This window comes from Lagopus muta, chromosome 2 (assembly GCF_023343835.1).
Source record: "Lagopus muta isolate bLagMut1 chromosome 2, bLagMut1 primary, whole genome shotgun sequence".
NCBI classification, from domain to species: Eukaryota; Metazoa; Chordata; class Aves; order Galliformes; family Phasianidae; genus Lagopus; species Lagopus muta.
Window position 1 is genome coordinate 50129263 of NC_064434.1, and position 20777 is coordinate 50150039.

Consider the following 20777-nt stretch of genomic DNA (forward strand, 5'->3'; position numbering starts at 1 on the left):
AGGTAAAGGATGCGTGTCAAGAGGACAGGGCCAGGGTCTTCTCAGTGACATCCAATAATAGGACAAGGGGCCATCAGGTGCAAACTAGAACATAGGAAGTTCTATGTAAATATGAGAAAAAACTTCTTCACGGGGAGGGTAACAGAACATTGCAGCAGGCTGCCATGGAGAGGTTCTGGGATCTCCTTTTCTGGAGATATTCAAAACCCGCCTGGATATGTTTCTGTGTGACTAATCTAGGAGTTCCTGCCCTGGCAGGATAATTGGGCTAGGTGATCTTTCAAGGTCCCTTCAAAATCCCTGGCATTCTCTGGTTCAGTTAGCAGCAACCAAATGTTAGTGTATTATCAACAGTGCCTTAGCTGAAATCGGAGCACGCTTGTATGTTGTTGGAGTTGCACTTTTGAGTGAGAATATTCTTATTTAAATATTTTTTACTATTTTTAAGACTTTATACGTTTGCAGTTTTGAAAATGTATTTATGAGCATTATCATCTGTGTCCCTCTAAAGTGTTTTGTTGTTTTGTTTTTTTTTTTCTCATTTGCTTGAGGAAGACGGGGATAAGTCACGGAGGCTCTGATTTTCTATAATTTGGTGTCTGCGCTTTGAATGCTGCCACAGTACAATTATTGAGGAAGAATTTATTGATTATCTTAAAATAAGAGCTTACAGATGTGTCTTTTCAGCTTTGTCTCCTTTTCTAACAAGATGACATGTTAGATACCATGCAACTTATTAAATGTCTGTGTATCAGAGAACATCACAAAAATATCACACAGTTATCATAGGCCTGCAGACATGGGGATTTAAAATCCTAGCTTGAATTATATCCCTAGAATAAATACCTGGCATGCCGTTGCATTTACTGAAACTCTGTGGAATATGTTATCTAAGAATTTAGTGTTAAGGACTGAAAGTAGAATTGATAAGATGCTTTTATCCCCCATGGTAAATGAAAAACAAAAGCGATAACAAAGCAGAAAACTGTAAGAAAGCATATGAGATGCTGAAAGCAACCAGTACCAATTCTATCAACTCCCTTCCTCCCTTCCAAAAATTGCATAATATTCTAGATGCGGAACTTAGGTGAAGTTTTGCATTTTTGCTTTTCTTACATAAATTTAAATCTAACAGAGGCAGCTTGAGCATCAGAAAAGCAGTGTTTTTTTATCCACTGAATAGATACCAGTGTACAGTAGATGACATCTGGATTAGCATCTGCACTGTAGTCTGTCATGTACCTTATCCTAGGCCAATAGGTGAAGAGTAGTTTACTTCTGATATTAATGTATGCAAATTTTCTGTGACTAAATATTTTGGTCTTTGGCCTATCTGCCAAATCTAATCTAATCAAAATAGGATTTTTACAGCACTCTTCACTGCAGTTCCCAAGTGCCTCGCGAATGTTTTAAAATATTAGAATTTTAAAAATGAGAAGTGTATATTTCTAAAAATATAAAGATTAATCCTCTCTCTTAAAATTATTTGTTGCCCTACTGATTTTTTTTTTTTTTTAACCTCACTGTTTCCTCCTGTTTATCTCATCATTCCTTTTTTCTTTCTAGTCTGTTATTTTTATAGAGGAGATGAAATCATTGCAAGCAGTGACGAGGTAATTCAGTTTTGATGAGTAGTGTCTCTCAGGTATGCAGAATGTTTAACAAAACCAAAGCCTGAAGATTGTTCTTCAGTAAGTTTAAATTTAATGCTGCACTTTGTCCGACCAGATAATCTCATGTTCAGTGTGTTACATTGACTCCAGTGGACTTTGCTTGAAGTTGAGCGTGTATCACACAACTTTTTTTGAATGTGTATTAAATTAATCATGTTAAATTAGAGTGTTTTATCTCTAGTACTGTGGAAGTTTTTCACCTATCTGGTCCGTATTACCTAATGTGGATGCTGGGATTCCTTCATTTACTGCTATTAACTGAAGTTAGTTGATCTTGTTACAGAAAGGTAGCTTTGATCTGTCGTCTTGAGATTTTACTAGGTTAATCTAGATCTGAATCTAGAATGCAATGTGAAATTCTCGAGTGTGCTGTGTAAATGTTTTCAGCACTAGGTTAATATTTTCCCACCTGTCACATAGTGAATGTACTTTTGCATTTTGCGCTGTGTAAGAGTTTGCTGAAGGGCAAACACAAATGGACATGCAGGAATAACGTATGGCATGCACATAGAAACTGTAAACATTAGTAAACAGATTTTGCAGAAACTACAGTCCAAGTAATTAAGAAATGTGAGCTTTGCAGGGAAGTCATGCCAAATTCTAACACTTTTTTTTTTTCTCTATTTTTTATCCCTAAAAACCAGTGAAGAGTCAGGTTGAATTATTAATGTTTGAGTGGCAAAGGGGAAAATACTGAGGGCTTAAAAAAAAAAAAAAAAAAAAAAAAAAAAAAGAACAAGTGAATACGTGGGTGGTGAGAAACAGCAACATTTTTGGAGGTAGAAACAGTTGTCACAGATGCAGAAAGAGCTGTTTACAGAGACAGTTAAAATGTCCACAGAAAGTCAGCCAATATGTGATAATATTGCTAAAAGTGAAAGGAAGAAGATAAATATGCGTATGGGGAAAAAAAAATGTGATGGTGTTTGCAGTCTTCAGCTATTCAGCTTTACTTTCAAAGACATATATAGCTGAGTTACTTCATCTTCCATGCCTAAGAATCTGGAATTTTCTTAGAGCTGCTCACTGTAGGAGTGGAACAAACACGTGAGCTGAAGTACTTGGCCCCAAGTTAATACAGTGGTAATAAATATTGTGGGTGAAATAAGAATGAGCATTTAAAGTTGATCAGAAAAATACTTTCAGGTCAATAACTTTGGGCTTTAGAAAAGGTTTTTGAATTTGTACCAGGAAATATGATAAGGTGATGTTGAGGTGTTTTTGTTTTACCTTTATTTATAATTTCTAGAATTTGTGGGAAGATTTGCCCCCCCCCCCCCTTTTTTTTTTTTTATTATTCCTGTGCTTGCGCATGAATCAATAAAGCCATCAAATCTTCTTGAATATTTGCAACAAGGCAACGGGAGTTTAAAGATTTGACTAGATTTTTTTTTTTTTTTAAAGGAAATTACAGAAAGTAAGTAGAAATCTAAGTAGAAAGTAAGTACACATCATTTTTGGGGGTGGGGGAAGGGGAAGGCAGGGAAAGCATTTGAAGACTGCTTCCCTGATCTTTCTTAGGGTAACAACACAAGGCAGAAAATCTCATACTACTGGGAAATCTCTATATATGCAAGAAGCAACTGACAAGTGTAAAGCTATTTTTGGAGTACTGCAAAACTACAAACAAGCTAAAGAATAATAATAATATTTATTGTCAGTATGTCTGACAGCAGAATCAAAAGATTAAAGGCACGAGTTCTGTTGTGAAGTCTCAGCTTTAGATGGAAATTTAGGTTGATATTTGAATTTTATTGCCCGTACTACTTGCCCAGTATTTTTGCATGATTTTGCACATCATTCAAAAGAAAGCTGATCTAAACCAAATGTACTCTTATAAGTAAGATGGGAATAGGTGCAGTTATTCTCTTTTTCTTGAAATTAACTTTGAAGGAAGATAACACAGTAATGAGGCAGCATTTATACTGATGGTCTAATAGCAGTCACGTAAATGCAGTTAGGTATGTTTTCCCCCTTGATGGTGTCAAGTATTACCACCAAGAACATAAGTAAACTTTATTTGCAAAGTAGTGCTGGAGTCCTTTGTTATTATTAAAAAGAACTGTTTTTCTCATTTTATTCTTGGAGTAACACATTTAGAATTTAGTGTTTTTTGAAATTTGTTCTGGCTGGAAAATCTGATCACAGATCAAATGTCTGATCACAGTTTAAATGTTATAATGTGAGGGTTTTTTTCTGTAAAACACCATGTATCTTCTTCTGGAGGCATCTTAATAGGCTGTGCAGTTTTATCACTTGAGGATAACACGTAATAAACATAAATAGAAATGCAACATCTCCAACATATTTTGTGTTATTCGTTATTTTTCTATCGGCGACACATCTTTTGCTTTGCTTTATCTTAGAATTTTTACCCTTATTAGATCTTCAGAATTATAGAATCTATTGCATAAGATTCATATCCATCCAGATATAGTCTTCCTTTCTGTATTTTCTGCAATGACTGGTAATGAGGTCATTAACCTTAATCAAGTAGGCTTAAGGTAGTTAACCTTAATCAAGTGCTTTTTAAACATTTACACACCTGATCTTTTATGTACATCCATCAGAACTGATCCTTAGTACAGAATCGTTATTGTTATTTGTATCACATAATAGGTTCTTCATAGGTGCACATGACTGAAAGGGTTAGAGTAGGTCTTCTCTGCATTGTTTGGAGATGTGTATGAAGAGGTAAAACAAGTTCTGACTTGACAAACTACCATGTAGAAGTACAGTGGATGTCATAGCTATTTCCCAACTCAAACACTGTTTTCATGGCACTGTTCTTTAATAAATGTTTGTATGTGGAAGTGCCACAACCACTGTGATATACAAGAACTCATCTTGGAAAAAGTATAGCTATGTGACTAATACTCTTGCTGTTTTCCAGATGTGAAGGAAAACGAACCCAAGGTTGTTTGATCGGTTTTTTTGAGTGGCTTTTTAATTCCTAGGAATTACTGTAAGATGGGAAAATCGGCTATAATGCAAGCTTTCACAATGTTTTTTGGAAGTAAACCTCTGTGTCTGAGGTATTGTATACTTTACATATGCAGTTTAGGGTCCATTGTCATCTTACTTTCTAGCACGTAGAGAGCAGAGGAAGAGAACTAATCATTCTAAAGGTTATGAAATTTCTGGACAGCTGCAGTTTGTCTCTTTTTCTCTTCTTCCTGTGATCATCTTATTTTTATGCCAAATTCGTAAGATCTGGAATACTTTGGGTATGAAGAGGCATATGGGAAGGGACTGCATACTTGCCATGCTGAACATATATTCTCACTCAGTCTGTCATGGCAGTGCTTTGTACGAGCTGGCTACAGATTGTTTTGAGGAGGAATTCTGAACAGGGCAAGTCATGCCAGAGTGAAAAATGTAGCTGACTAACATGTTTTCTGAGATACTACTTTTCTGTAGTTAGGCAGATGTTCCCTTATCTTTATTTTACTGATAAAAAAAAAAAAAAAAAAAAAAAAAAGTGTATTTCCTGCAATGATTGATCTTATCAGTGCTCTAGACTTCTTAAGGCTTAATTTCTGAAGGTTTCTATATAGTGATATTTCAGTTTCCACAACAAAACAAGGTATTATGTTAGAAATCCCTCTGATCCAAACAATTGTATAAACTAGACTCTGGTTTCCTTCCAGTGGGAGTTAGGACATCACATCTGCAATCTGCACTTGAGACCTTTTGTAAGACTTGCCATTTATTAGTTTGAATGCACAGCAAGAATATCTCATGGGATAACTTAAAGTAGATCCACTTCATTGCCTCCTAATACACCTTGAGCAGGCAGAAGCATCAGCACACTTAGAACAGATTTGGAATAAATAGGAGATGTGAGTTAGTTATCCATCCTAGATACACAGCAGTCTCTTAAGATATTTTGCCTGCTTTCTGCAGCATTTTGTTCCAAAATGAGCATCATGGGAGTATCGTTTTGGCAATATGTTCTCACTTCTTGGGAGAAGATAAGCATTAATTCACCCAGACGTTGACTTCAAAGATTGGATCTAGGTTTAGGACGAGGGTGCGCTATGCCTTCTTCTCCAACCATTCACCCTCAGGCAGATAGTAGCAGGTCAAATAAGACAAGCAAAAGGTCAGTAATGGAAAGGGACTTTGAAATCTAAAGGTGCCCTTCTTACTTGACTTACTTAACCATCTATCTTCTCCCATGTAGCCCAGTTAACACAATGAGCCTTGAAATGAATCTGCATCAATACTTCTAAGCCAAGACTCTCCGGTACTTTTGGAACAACTCAGTTTGTCAGTGGACAGGTAGCATTCTAATTTTGTATCTAGATGTATGCAACAAGTCCATAGATGTCCCAGATTTTGATCTTTTATTTCAAATGTTACTTCCATCACTTTTCTACAGAATTATGGTTCAGCAACTAAGAGATTACAAACATGAGCTAATTGTTCTTTTATCTTTCTTGAAATTTCATTAGTGTTCTGGGATGGAATCCAAATGCCATGAAGTTTTCTTAATCCTCTGACTAATTTCTTGCTGATTCCTACTGACCTAATGATATCCTGACAGTTTTATGTTTTTCCTGTTTTTAAAAAAAAAAAAAAAAAAAAAAAAAAGGAAATTATATATTTTTTTTTTCTGGATCATGCTTATGTGAGGCATGGATCCTGTCTACATTTTAGTATCATCTTTCTCTTCTGTCAATTAAATCACCACTTTTCATACCTTAAAGATTTTACCATGCTATCTGTTAATCTCTTGTGTCTTATATATTTCAATGTTGTCTTCTTTACTTTACTTTTTGTTCGCTACTTAGTGTTTCAAAACTTCTTGTCTAAGCGTCTCTTGATATTTATACTTCAATGTTCCTTATCCTCTTTGCTTTGGAAACTTTCCTGTTTATTCTCTGTATTACTACTGTTAGGGAGTGTCTATAATGAAGGCATAATGAAGGCATAAGAATTTATATTGACAAGAAGAGGTGACCATTAAAAAGCAGATAATCCAGTTAAATTTCTTGTATATGAAAGGACAGCGGAGTTTTTCTATGGGACTCTGTTTCTTCTGAAGCAATCATCAAAGAATGGGAACGTATCTGTTGAATATTGCTCAAGTCCCAGCAGTGCATTTACTCAGTGTCTGAAGTTCTAAAGAAGAAAGAGGAAAAAGAAATGACTGGATCAACTTATTGATTTACATAATGATTGTCAGGTTTGGGAATAAGTCTTTACACATGAAATTGTCTGGCATTTTCTTTTTAAGGACCTTGATATGGAAAATATATATCCTGAAATGGCTACAGGTAAGTCTTTCAAACTAGTTATGCCTATGGCTATTTATTATTTTAGAGTTAAAGCAATTCAGCCTGATTTTCTGTATCAATAGAATACTATTTAAAAAAAAAAATCAATGGAAAAATATTTCTTAGTAGCTATTACATTAATACTTTCAAATTATTCTTCCTTTCAATGTTGGTGTGAGGTGTGACATAGAAAGAGGAAACAGATGCTGCATGGCATCATTTCAGGCTAAACCTTGTTCTCACTGCAAATCTTTCTAGCTTTGTTTCAGTGCATAGTGATTTCAAATTAAGGGGGTTGGAACTAGGTTATTTTTAAGGTCCCTTCCCACTCAAGCCATTCTGTGACTGAAAAAACTTCTCCGTAAGGGTGCCAGTATGCAGCTGTGCATCCCATGGCTGAGCTGCTGCCCCAAAGGTGCAAAATTCTGGGGGCCTGTGGGCGCTCAATCTGCCCTTTCCTGGCTTGGGCAGCTGGCACTCATGCAGGACTGAGACAGACCATCCTTTCTACTCATGAACCATACAGAGAAGAGATAGGAAGCCATTACTTGATTCAGAGGAAGATAGAGAGGCAGCCTACAGAAGCACATGTATTTGTGGCTGGTTTCTACTTCTGTGGTTTTGCTGCCTCGAGTGGCACAAATCTGTTTTGAGAGGTTGAGGGTCTCTAACAGATCGTGTATGTCAACATCACTCTAGTGGTGTTTTAGTTGTCTTCAACATCTCCTTTAAATAAAGTGGAAGCATTTATACTTATGTACTAAGAGAAAACTTATCTGGGAGCTAAAAGAGCATTATCCTCCTGCTGTCGTTGGCTCATGCAGTGAACACTGCTCATCACACACTAACTGTGGCTGCCTGCCTGTCTAATGCCCTCTACCCACAGTATAAATACAATTATGAAAATACCTTCACACTCAATTATACATACACAGGAACAAAAGCTTATTAAAGCTGCGAATGCAACACTCAGGACAGAGAAAATTCCAGAATTTAATCTACTTCTGTGATCTTCACTTGGTTACTTGTTTTTGAATTATGCTGCAGCATGAAATTATATAGTCATAGCAAGCAACTCCTTATTAGTGCACAACATGGATTTCTCTCGCTAGTAATGAATAATGTGGTTGCCTGCAACGCTCCAGACTTATTTGTGACAGAAATTTCTCATCTCTAACATGAAACTAATAACTGTTACCTTACTCTGCCAGGGTCGTAGAAAGGTAGTCCACACTTAAGAAATGTTCAGAAGCTGTAATAAGTCAACTTCCTTCCAATATCTGAAGGGAGCATATAAACAGGAGGGAGTACAACTGTTAATGAGGATGGATAGTGATAGGACAAGAGGGAATGGTTTGAAACTGAGACAGGGGAGGTTTGGGTTAGATATCAGGAGGAATTTTTTTCACTCAGAGGATGGTGATGCACTGGAACAGGTTGCCCAAGGAGGTTGTGGATGCTCCATCTGTGGAGGCATTCAAGGCCAGGCTGAATGTGGCTCTGGGCAGCCTGGTCTAGTGGCTGTCGACCTTACAAATAGCAGGGAGGATCAAATTAGGTGAACTTAGAGGTCTTTTTCAATGCAGGCCATTGAATGATTTTATAAACTAGCCTAAGAAAATATGACAAGAAACTTAATGTGGATGGTAGTAAATAAAGTCCAAGGGTTAAATGAGTGATGAAAGTGAAAAGAAACATTGAACAGCAGCATCCAGTGAATCTCATCTCCTTGTGCTTCTGCTTTTAAAAAAAAAAAAAAAATTAACAATTGGCTGTTGATATAACAGCATAGAAAAAGTGAGAATGAGAGGTTTATCTAGTTTTTCAGTGTTCTTCTTAAATCTGGATGCATGGAAGCATTTTTTTGTGTTACGTGAAATTATTATATTTGGACAGGAAATACATTTTGAATTATCCAGGCAATCAGGCCAGTAGCGTACTGTAATTTATTCATGAAACATAAGCATGAACTTTAGCTTGCATAGTTACTTTTTTCTTTCCCCTCCAATAGTTATAATATTATCCCATTAAACTGAAGGCAACGATAATAATAATAATAATAAAAAGACAGTATTCTTCTGTGTATGTCAGTGCTTATTTCTGTAAATCAGGAAGACTATGTGCTTTATCTGGCACTTTAAGATACCACTGGAGAGGAAGAGAAACTGATTTTTATTATACTTCACAGAATTTAGAGTAGTTCAATCCAGACTCTTAAAAAAAAAAAAAAAAAAATCATTTCTTTTCCAGTCAAAGTTATCAGTTTGTCATGCTGTTGTCTCCTGTCATAAAACTGTCATCACAGACTCTCTAATGTGGCAGTGCTAGGGGCATTAGTGAAGATTCTTGGCTTATTGTGCTCTGATTTTTGCATGGCAGGTTGAGTGGCTGCAATGAATGTTGCATGGCTGTTTCACCACACTGTGGGAGCTACCGTGATTTTCATTGCTAATGTCACCAAATACCATTTTCACATCTAGGTATATTCCCACTCCACTTGAAGCATCAGCTGTTTATTCCCTCACTGTTGACCTTTCTTACCATCTTTTCAACAACTTGCTATTTTCTTTCTGAGAAGTGCTCAGAAAAGGGTCTGTGTCACACTGAGTGTTTATGAACATAGTGGATATGATTTTCCATCTAAACTGTGTATAGGGTCATGATGATAAGAAAGATATGTAACAATCAAAGAGTCAGGGGAAAAACCTGGGTTGGGAGGAATCCCCGTAGGACAGGAAATTCAACAGCTCCCTCAAAGCTAAGCAAAGACCCTCTGCTCCTTTTGTGAGGAACTGTAGGCCTCCCTCAGCCTCCACTGCTCTGGGCTGAACAAAGAAGGTGGCCTCAGCTGCTCCTCATACACTTTGCCTTCTAACCCCTTTACTGTCTTTGTAGCCCTCCTTTGGATGCTCTCTAAAAGTTCTATATCTGTGTTCATATACTGTGGTGACCAAAACTGCATGCAGGCTCTGAGGTGAGGATTCCACTTGAAGTTTAACTCCTTTGTGATGACTTACTTAATTTGAAGACTAAAGACTTCCATGGAGTACTTACTATATTAATATGTGGACTCATCCAAAACAGAATTTGATTTCTGTGCTCTCCAAGTAGTTTAATGATGGACAGAACCCCAGAACTTTATTTTTATTTTTCTTTTCCTACTTTTTATCAGCAATGATCCTCAGAATTCAGAACTTTGATTTATCACTGGTTGTTGTTCTTATTTATTTGTTGAAAATAATCGGCTGATTTTGCAAATATTTCTTGTCAAAGCTACTCTGACTAGCTGCTTTCACCTTATGATTAGTACTGTGTTCTTTTTTTGTTGTTGTTTCACTGGCAGTAGATATTTCCATGAACAATTTCCCATTAAATTCGTATTCAGGCGTAAGATTTTTTAATGCCTAAATAAGTAAAAGATTATTTTACTATGGAACTACTAATGTGAAAAAAATTTGTATTCTAAATAGCTGCAGCTTCTACCTTTACCTTTATACCTAGATCCAGTATTATCCTATTGTTGCTGTTTGTTCTGATGCAGTTAAGGTTTCAAGGGAAGTTTGTGATCCTGTAACATGCAGCTAGGAGGAAAATCTTAATTTCTTCTGAAAGGTTGAGTAAAATCATGTAACAAACTGAAAAAGTACTACACTTCTGTGAGCATTAAGTTTCATTCCTCTAAGCTACATATTGCCTTAAAGAAATCTGTTTGAATTCTGAATTACTCTGTGTAATCCAGGTCCTGCATTTGCAGACCTTTCTTTGTTCTGAGTGTTTTAAAATGAGCAAAACGAGATGAAGTTGTACTTTTTCAAGGTTTTTTGTCCTTTGTTTTAGTGATATGTACTGTTACTTAGTGCAGGATACCAAAATTTTTTTTCCTACTTTAACATACTGTGTGAAATATATTTTAAAATTTTTAGTCCTTTATTTTATGCCTGGATTTATTTTGTAATGCTTTTGCTCATCAGCGTCTTACTTGTAGATATTGCTGTCTTTGTCTACCAGTATCTTTTTTCTGAAAGAGATAAAAATAGATTTGGCAAAACCATCTTCTGTCAATGCAAAAAATTACACAAAGACATATTAGTATCTATTAGTATCTCAGCGCTATCGCTTCCTTCTACAAAATAAATGGCACTTTCAGGGTTACACAGGCTACTGATGCAAAACCTTTATTTGGCACTTCTGCATACTGGAACTGTCCAACTAGCTGATAAGTGGGCACTGTGCCATTGAAACAGATGGGCATTGCTGTAGATAGCCAAAAGACAATGTATGTGCATCAAGTGTGGATGTTGGTGGCACGCTTCCCAGTCAGTGATGTCTTAACGATTAAATGTCCTGAGTTTGTTGGTTTTTTTTGTTGTTTTTTTTTTTTTTGCATCTGTAGTTACAGTCATGCCAGCCTTGCTCCTGAATGATCTTTGAAAAATCTCTCCTGTTTTAAATTACAAATAACTTTTTGAGAATACCTGATCTTGAAGACCAGAGACAAGAAGGCTAAAAGCAAAGGAAGCAGAAGAAATAATCTTTCCCAATCTAAAACAAGCACATAATCTCACACAAAACAGAGCTGAACACTGGTGCTCCAGAGGAAATACTGTGATGGGTATTTGAGACACACAGTGGAGAGAAGTAACATGTACTTTCAGAAAAATAAAATCAGATACAGTCAGGGAAATGTGATGAACATAATTTTAGCCAAAAAAAAGAAGGGCTTGAGGACTATGACATGAATGAAAGAGACCTGAAGCCATAAGGAACACTATGCTAATCTTTGATAGTACCCACCTCTATGAAAAATAATTTTTCCAGTCTATCTATATATAAACAAAGCTGTACTGCAGAATTACTTGATTCCATCACTAGTGCATTCTCTGAACTGAAAGGTGCTAATACATGCAGTGTCTTTAGCTTTTTTTTGTACAATTGGAAGTGATGGAAAGGAATCTCCCTAAGATAGGCCAATATTAAGTTTTCCTTTTATTCCTGAATAATAAGCAAAACATGCAGAACCAGATACAGCCTTCCTCAGGAAATCTTGTAACTCAGCCAATAAAAAATGAAAGTGTAATGTTTTCTGGTGCATTTAGGTAAGATCAGGCATTGATTAACTAATAAAGAAAATATTTTTAGAATACAACTTCTCTGAATGTATGCTATCTGGTTTTGTTGAGTGATAACTATTCTTAGACAGAAACAGTGTTAAATTTTCCCAAATAAACTAGAAAATGAAGCCCGTTTTGCACTGAATATTCTATGAGTGATTTATGAGAATTTATTTTTACTGTTATAGCTTCAGATTTCTTCACCTCATTGAATTTTTTCAAGATTTTAAAAAGCTATTCTGATTTAAAACCTTGCAATTTCAATGTGCAAATCAAATAGTTTTGCCAATCAACTGTACCAGAAAGAAACAAGGAACCGAGCCATCTTTACCCTGCTGTCTACCCTCCATATGTCTTACTACTGTTGCTCAATAAGGCAATCACAGACCCTGTGGTACAGTGGCAATCACACAGGTATTCCCTCCATACACAAGGAGGCATCTAACCCTGTGCTCACCATACAATTTTAGGAAGCTAGTTTTTGTGTATCCATAATTTGGCTTCATCCATTCCGTTCATCTTACTCTCCTGAAACAGGGAATAAATTTCAGGCTCCACGGGACAATTACTCCTCAACAGCTGTGCTACTGGTGGTCCCTTTAAAGCTGAACACTTTGTAGAGCCTACTACTATGTTTGTTTTCTCCAAAGAGTGGGAGGTGACCTTTGAAGTAATGGCCAGCAGCCTCCCAAAACAGAGCCACCAGCCAGTGATTTTTTGAAGTGTGTGTTACTTTCCCCAACCCTGAACCACAAGCTCTCCGAAGCTTCTGCACCAGTTCCCCAAATTTTTTTTTTTTTTCAGAATTTTGAAGTTATCTTAGGAATTTTTGAAAATTTATATTTTAGGTAAAAAATCAGAGAGAGGTAGAGGAAGCACTTTTTTTTAATTAAGTATTCCTTGGCATATGAACAACAATGATTAAATTAAAAGCGTGAGAACTCAGGGCAGCACTCCCCTTTGCTTTGAGTGTTGAAGTGTTCTGTCAAAGAAAATTGAAGGGGGAAAAGAAAACTGGATAGCTGTGTATGAGTCTCTCATGTTATCAAAAAAAGATCTTGTACATTGCTTAGTTTTAGCAAGATTTTGATGTTTGCACTGAGAGAGATGGATTCTCTTTATAAATAGTTGCAATTGACACTCAAATACTGGGGCATCAATAAAAGAATCTAGATAAATGTCATTGGAGTCTTCTTCCTAGCAACAGTATCTATTGATTCTATTTTTTTGCATTCTGTTAAAACTGAACACTGGAGGAATTCTGAGTGTACTGATTTGTATTTTTAATAAGGAGCTTAAATGCACACAGCTTCTAAAACCTCCATTAAAATAACCTGTTCAATGTCTGAATTATCATCACAGTTTTTCATTAAAAGTATTTCTGAAAGATCCAGAGACACCAAGGAAGAACTCATTTTACTTTTAGCTCTACAAATGACACTGTCTGAAGAAAATTACAGGAGCCAGTGTCCAGGACTCCCACCTTTCCAGAGAAGCACTTCTCATTAGGTTACTCATGTTCATTTTTATCTAGGCAAGAATTCCTCACTGCCTTCCTGGTGACTGCACCTCTTGTAGTTCAAGTAGGAGAGAGAAATAATGTTCCTACCAAGGTCTGGTTGCTCAGCAGAGTGAGTTCCACCTAATTCTGTTGGAAACAATAACTATACTGGTCACTGTCACACACACAAACTCTGAGAGAATTCAGGACTTCAAACAGTATCTTAAGATTGGATGAGATAGCAGAATTTCAGAAATCTTTGTCAAAATAGTTCTAGCCCTCTTGCTGGGAAACCAAACAGGCTAAAAAATCACAATTTTAGTTTCTTCTTTCTGTGTTGACTACAACATAAATTTAAGAGTTGATAAGTACTGCTCAAATAAATAAAATAAGCTGCGAGAGATAGCTTTGAAATTGTATGAAATATTAATCTAGAATTACAGGTTTTTAGACCTCTTACAACATTGATTTCTAGTGCAAGAAGCTCTTGAGGTAGACCCTGGCTGATTTATGTTGAAATTGAACTAGAAGGGTGGAAGAGGATCAAAACAGCCTAATGTTAGGTTTCAGCATCACCTGAACAACTGAAGCTGTGTTTTGAAAAGCAGAGATTTTTCTCTAATTCTGATTTAAAGCTACCATTTGCAGCTCTATTTAAGTGAAAATCATTTGTATGTTGTTTTCCTGTTACTTGCGTTTAATTAGTCATTTCTGTTGTGAGAGATTTTTTTAATCTCTATCACACAAGCAAATAATAGAATGATTAAAAAACAACCAAACAAACTGGGTGAGTCACATATCTGTCCATCCATGAATATATTTAAGGTGTGCATGCAGCTGGATGGATATTTACTGAGTTGCAATAAATTGCGTATGAATATTTAAAGTTTCTTCTTGCTGTTATGTTTCAAAACAAAGATCTGGTCAAAAGAAATATAGGAATTGAATGATAAGTGTAGTAAAACCAATTAAATATGTTCTTCTAAGTCAGAAAGATAAAATAAGCACATCCTGTTAAGATTTTTGCCTCACCTTGCTTTTCTTCAGTAGACGAAATACATTTTAAGAGGGCCATGAGCCCTCTTAAACCTATGCATGTCCATATGTGGATTGAGAAGAAAAAAGGAAGCAAAAGCAAAAAAATTTCTGTGCTTCTGATCTCTAAGAAGAATGTTAGAACAGTTCATGGGGCTTTTGTGCTGGTTTTTTTTTTTTTTTTTTTTTTTTTGCTGTTTAGTTACAGAATAAATTCATTTGGGGATCTGGAATATTTGTAGCACCCTGGACTGACGTAGTAAGCTGACTGAACTGTAGAAAATGATAACTTATGTATTTCTATGGGCTTATTTTTATGTTTTGGGCATTCATCCCTTGAGCATTGTACAAAAAGTAAACTTTTATGATGAACAGGGGGATGGCACTGGGATCATATTGTGCATCTTTCTCATGAAGTTTTTATAAATGGGCAGATACGTCTTCTAAGTTTTTCACAGAATTTTTGAATGGAAATTTTGTATTTTCTCTGTAGTGTTATATTTTGATTGTACAGTTGAATGTTGAAAAAAAAAAAAAAAAAAAAAATTTCAGTACCCAAAAAGAGGTGCCATATTATTCTCAAGCTTTTCCACTAAAACCTAAAGAGCTTTGAATCTAAGAAAAAGAAAATGGACAGATGAGTGAATCAAGTTAAAGCAGTAATGGAGCATTAGTATGCTTAGGATACAAAGAACAGTAGTTCTTAAAAGATATCTCTTCAGAAGTCCTTTGTGAATATTTTAAACTGCTGATATTTAAAATTATTTGCTCTTTTTGTTTGCATGGAAGAAAGGCAGTGAGTGTCTGCGCAGCACACTGTGCTTCTGTTTCATTTTTGATGTCACAGGTTTGAGATTTCTAATGGGCTTCTGTGACATTGGGAATTTTGCCTCAAAGGACTTCAGCTTTCCAGACAGCAGGGGTGGAATGATCTGTGTCAGATGTTGAGAAATGAACTCCTGGAAGTGCCTTTCCTCTCAATTGACTGTAATGGGGATCTAGACATTGCTCAGAGGAGGACATCTGCACTGCAGACATCTAAATGTGGGCAGATGGTGCCACTGGCAGTAATGTGCTCTATAGAAAACCAGCTTCTCTTGTGCAGGAGTTGGAACTATGTCTTCAGAAAAAGTGACTCTCTACTATGCATTCTATGTTTCTGGCACATCAGAAAATGGAAATAAAATAGTAAAAGATAAAAGAAATGAAGTCAGTCCCACCCAAGTGATTACTTCTTGGCTGTCAGTAAAAGGGAAGGGGTGAGTGGACATCACAGCACTGTGCTGAGCCCTGGGCTGTCCCTTCATCTGTTTGTAACCTGACCAGAGCATGCCTCAGCTTTTTTCTTGCTTTTTATGCTTAAAAATCCTTCCCACACACATTTAAGTAAAAATAGAGTTAATACATTTTTATATATAGAGTCAGAGCATATACCTGAGTCCAAGGAGCTTGAATTCTTAAATATAGCCAGTGGATGTATAGAAGCCTCCAGGAAGAAATTTTAAGCAGCACTTGCTCTGTATCTGCAAGCAGTGATAGCTTAGGAGCAAAAAACCAATCCAACAGTAATTTTCCTTTTGTTGTTGACCAGTTCTGATGTACTTGACAGTTCAGTAGCTGTCCGTTGGGTTTGACAGAGGACAGTAATTATTAAAGTGTAATGTAGATAAAGTAAAACATCATATTATTTTTTTTCTTCCTTTTTTTTTTTTTTTTTTACCCGAGGAAGCAAAGGGAAGGTGAAAATACATATTCATTTATGACTGACGGAAGGGTGAAAAGGCAAAACCTAGTAATGTTGGAGGGTTAAAATGTTCCTTGATAAACTCAAGTATACAAAATAGACCGTCATTATAGATTGAATAGGAAAACTCCAACTACTCAGAAATGTATCCTACAAAATCAATACATATTAGCTTGTCAACAGAAACTCGTGAAGATGGACAGTGCTCTGGCAATGTAGCCATGATTAAAAAAGTGAAAAACAGCACGAAAAACCTGAGTCCTGATGATATGAAGAATTCAGTCAAGCGAAACTAGTGCAAGCTACAAGCCATGGCAACTAACGAACAATGAAAAGATTCAGAGAGTTCTGTCATTCCACAAGATCTTGCTAGTACATTCAAGGAACAGAATAACTTTGAAGTTGGCTTCGTTGCATAAAGTCCTCTGCTGCCAGGAACATTGCTATTTGTTGTCAAGGCTACTGGCTTTGGCCTTGAGCTCTTGTTCATTGTGGACTGTAGATAACTGCTGTGCAGGAAAGACTTTCGTCTAGATCATTAAAAGCAGAGCGTGGTTGCTATTTGTGTTTGGTTGCTGAGAGTAATGTTTTTTCTTTAAGCGGATATGTATTCAATAACTAAATCTCTCCTGGGTGCAGATTTTGTTCCTGATTACTATCTGGAGATGCAGTGGTCCCTAACATTTCTCAGCACTGGAAGCTTCTTGCTGAAGGTTGGTTCCTTCCAGCCACCAGGGCTGGACTCAGTGCAGTACCACAATGCCTGAACCCTTGTCTGCTATGTAATTTCTCAGGGTAAAGACTCTGGCAGTGGAAAAGAAAGAGCACAAAGTGCATATTAAATTAGAGAATGGTGCCTACTAGATGGCCATGTGAGATCACCCTGCAGGCTGCTGTGATTGCCAAATTGGATGGCTTTCTCCTGAGTGAGTCTGGGTGAGGTTTTTTACTCATCTCAGGAAAGAGGAAACAAGAAAAATGGAACTTCTGCTTTTTGATTCTGAAGAGGTTTAGACAACAGCACAAAAGTTTACTGTAATTAATCAAAGGGGGTTCCTGTTTAGGAGTGTCTCTACCAAATATTAGCTTTTTCTGTTTCAGAGGGACTTTTTGAAGATAAGCAAAGATATAGACACCTCAGAGATTAATCAAATGAATCAAACGTTATCATTAACTTCAGATAGCATGTTGATGACAAGAATTCTACTTGTTATCAGACATGACTTAAAGATAAAGAAAGATAAGTTTAAAAACTGTGGTTTTAAGTGATATATTTTCCTAGCCAGGGGAAATTAAAGGAAAATAACTTCAGAAGCAAAGATAATGATAATTGCGGACAATTGTTACTGTGTTACTGGGAAAAGATGCTGGATTCAGGTTGATCTTTGAACAACTCAAGTACTGTTGCCTAGGTAGCAAAAATAATCCAATCTTTAATTCCTACAGTAAATGTCATTTCATTTTAGAGATGCTCTTAGGGTTTAATTCTTTGGTTTTGGTTTTGTTTTCTTCTCCTGAATTAAATATGAAATTGTCTGAGGTATTCTATTTTCAGCTTTGGAGGAACCTAAGACTAAAGTTATATACATTTGTAGAAAGAAAATATCTAGCAAATCACTAATCACAATAATGATTCAGTTTACTGCTGCCTTTGAATTGCATAAGGTAACATCTTCTAGGTCTGGAGCCCTTGTATCTTTTAGTCAAATGTGATTGAATTTGACTCGCATATCCAAAAGCTATTGGAGTGTAATAGAAATGTGAGGTAAAGATTTGTGAGAAGAAAGTTTAAATTTAAATTAGCTCACAGCTATCAGAGTTGCTTACAGTCTGTACTTGGAAAGTACACAACATGTTTCTCTTTCAGCCAAAGTAACCGCACAGTTCTGGTGACCAGGTCTGTATCAAAGGCAGTAGTGCGTTATCTTGAACTTCATTTCTGGTGTCCTCACCACCATTTTTCCAATTGGTTTATGAAATTAAGTCTAGTTATTTAATTTCTGTGGCCATCATTTTCACTTTTAGTAAACTGGAGATGGTGAACCTCAACCAACTTTGAAATGTGAAGAGAGTTATATACATTAGTACCATTACAGGAATTTTAATACTTCAGATCTCCTCTTACTAAGAAGAGTGAAAAGGCACCTTAGGATATTTTGTGATAATTAACAGCAAACTTTCAAACTTGAAAGTTACATGGTATCAATAAATCATGAAGTCATTCTTCTCGTAATCCCTCATAGATTGCTATACTACTTTTTTTTTTTTTTTTTTTTTTTTTTTTTTTTTTTTTATGAATGGTAAATATTCTAATATTGAGAGCTTTCTATATATAATTTCTTTTCTGGAAAGAAATACCTTTTATATATTGTCTACAACTTTGCTTAAAAAAGGAAACATTTAAGCTTCAGCTTAGCATTCCAGCTATACCACTTTAAATCACATATTTCCATAAAAATAATAAGCAGTGTTGTCATTGCTATACCTCCTGTCAGTATCTCATGCTTGGTCAAGTGTGTTCATCAAGGTTCTTGTCTTTTTGAAATATGACTGTTGTAACACCATGGTGGCTTCTGTCAGATAATGCTTCTGTCAGATAATGCAGCTGTCTTGAGCTCTTACATATGAGGGGGAAAAAAAAAAAACAACAACCATCTATAGCCCTCTGATGAACCCTTATAAAAAATTGTGTTTCTAATTAGATACATATAATAGAGAGTACCACAGGGATTTGTTCATTGTCACAGACCTTCAGAGCTGAATTTCTGTAGCAGTTTGCTGAAACACATAGACAACAAGAGGCATTTGTGACTGCATGTGATCCAGAGAGATAAGAGATAGGTTAGATCTGAAGCACCTGAAATAAGAAGCAGTGGGAAGCAGAAGCATTCTTGTATTTTGAGATAATTATATTCAGTTTATTCACAGAATTCAGGCAGCAAACACTTATATAACATTTCAAAAGGAAGCAATTTTAAAAAATACAGTTAAAAGATATTTTAAACCTCATTTGTAGTCCAATTATAGCAGATGATAATTAAAAAAGTATATCTAAAAGACAGATAAATTTTCCTTTTAGAGGGAATGGGGATGTGGTTGCAAAAGGAAGTAGACTATATAACAGCAAAGAGAACTTTCATTTCTTCATATAAACGTACGACTGTTTGCTAATAGATGCAGCTCCAAAGTGCCTTGGAATTTTCTGCTAAATGCGCTGTGCATAGGGGCGTTTTTACAGTATTTAGAATCAAGTGAAAAATGGCATGATCAAGTTTTGCTATTAATGGACTTTGAAACATAGTAACTTAATTCAAATTAATTGACTTAATATTTCCTTTAAAAACAAAAACCCCCACAAATCTGAGGCATTAAAGGCATTGAATCTGATGCAAAACAGCACTTCAAAGAGAAATGCAAGAAGAATCCCACATAAGTTGTTGCTGAATTTAGAGAATGAGATCGTCATTCATGACAAACAATGGTTAGATATACACTATCTACTTCTTACAAAATCATATATTCTAAAGTGTTGTCTGCTTCATCAGTTGGTGAGGTAGAATAAAGGAAAGCAGAAAAATCCCAATAATGCTAAACATAATTGAGAACGGTAGCTTAGCAAAATTTAACTAGTTCATTTTAGAGAAAAGACAACCAAACATTAATTCTATAAATACTTGACAGGAATGGGTTGCTAATATAAAATGAGGAAGTAACCTTCATCTGTAACGGGCAGAGAATCGTGTCACATCTTTGTCATTGTATTTCACGCATACGCAGTACCAATGAACGTAATGAAATTAGAAAACATGCAGAGTTGAATTATGAATAACTAGAGGATAGTGACAACAATCATTAGAAAACCAGCTGTACATCCAAAAGTTGTTAAAGTTGTTGCTCTTAACAGTGTCAGTAGCAGCTCAAACTTTGTTACCCATGATCCTCCAGCAGTACAGAAACGAAATGTAGTTTCCAATCCTAGTACATGAGGTGTTCTGAATAGAAAATAATATTAAAGTATTGGACAGAAGGAGGAAAAATATACTCCATTACTCACATGAATATACGCAAATAAGAATTTCAGTAACCACCAGTGAACAAATTCTGAGCATGAATACTCATGCTATACATTGTAGTTAAACCTAAAAGCAACAAAAAAGAAAATGGCAGTTAAAAACAGTTTGCTCCTCAGGAAGCTCCTGAATAATTTTTAATTGTGACTTGGAATATCATAAAATATGTATATATATATAGCTGTTACAACTGAGGAAAATCTATACATATTTTGTAGAAATAACCAAAATGTATATATGTATTCTTGAGAGTACAGAATTAATTAATATAAATATTAATATTAATTAATATAAAGAATAAAACTGAAGTGTTGTGAAGTACAGTAATGTAAGTTGGAAATGACCCACAAGGCTCATCAAG

At 35.8% G+C, this 20777-nt stretch overlaps 1 protein-coding gene across 2 annotated transcripts in view; it reads left to right on the forward strand.

The window, feature by feature from the left end:
• NKAIN2 (sodium/potassium transporting ATPase interacting 2) overlaps positions 1 to 20777 on the forward strand; it is a 508789-nt gene that overhangs the window by 249828 nt on the left and 238184 nt on the right. The window lies entirely within an intron of this gene.